The sequence below is a fragment of the Leopardus geoffroyi genome, chromosome B1, assembly GCF_018350155.1.
Source record: "Leopardus geoffroyi isolate Oge1 chromosome B1, O.geoffroyi_Oge1_pat1.0, whole genome shotgun sequence".
In the NCBI taxonomy this organism is placed as follows: domain Eukaryota; kingdom Metazoa; phylum Chordata; class Mammalia; order Carnivora; family Felidae; genus Leopardus; species Leopardus geoffroyi.
In genome coordinates this window covers 44864155-44864901 of record NC_059327.1, presented here as the reverse complement: position 1 = coordinate 44864901, position 747 = coordinate 44864155, and the positions used below count along the sequence as shown (strand labels likewise).

At 33.3% G+C, this 747-nt stretch overlaps 1 non-coding gene across 1 annotated transcript; it reads right to left on the bottom strand.

The window, feature by feature from the left end:
• Positions 1 to 639: 639 nt before the first annotated feature.
• LOC123596567 lies at positions 640 to 747 on the bottom strand. The gene has a single exon (XR_006711742.1). It is a non-coding gene; the product is annotated as a U6 spliceosomal RNA (small nuclear RNA).

Below are 747 nucleotides of genomic sequence, written 5' to 3'. Positions count from 1 at the left end.
CACGAGAAATATTACCAGAAATAAAAAGTGACATTTCATAATGATTAAAAGATCAATTAATCAGGAAGACATGACAATCATAAATCCCTATGAACTTAATAACAGAATTTCAAGATACATGAAGCAAAAACTGACAACATAAAGGAAGTAATAGATATATCCATGAAAATTGAAGGCTAACACCATTGTCTAAGTAACCACAGAGCAACTAAACAAAATAATAAAAATATAGGAGATCTAAACAACACTATCAACCACCTTCCCCTCATTATCATTTATAGAACACTCCTCCCATGACAGAACATATACACTTTTCCAAGGCCACATGGAACATTCACAAAGATAAACCAAAAATCAAGGGTCAGTATATTTCAAAAACTTGAAGGGGAATTTGTGCAGCATACCTTCAGGTCTACCACAGGAATATGAATACATCATCACTGGATTATATTGCAATATAATAACTTTGGACTCTATACACATTTATACACATACATACATTCATATTTACAAATATGTGTATATTTTTGTGTGTTAAAGCAAATGGAACAAAATGTAAACAATTGATGAACCTGACATACAGATATATGGGAGTTCCTTGTACCATCCTTACAACTTGTCTGTAATTTTTTTTTTTTTTTCTTTTTGGAACGCTCCATGAATTTGCGTGTCAATCCTTGCACAGGGGCCACGCTAATCTTCCCTGTATGGTTCCAGTTTTAGTATATGTGCTACCGAAGGGAGCAC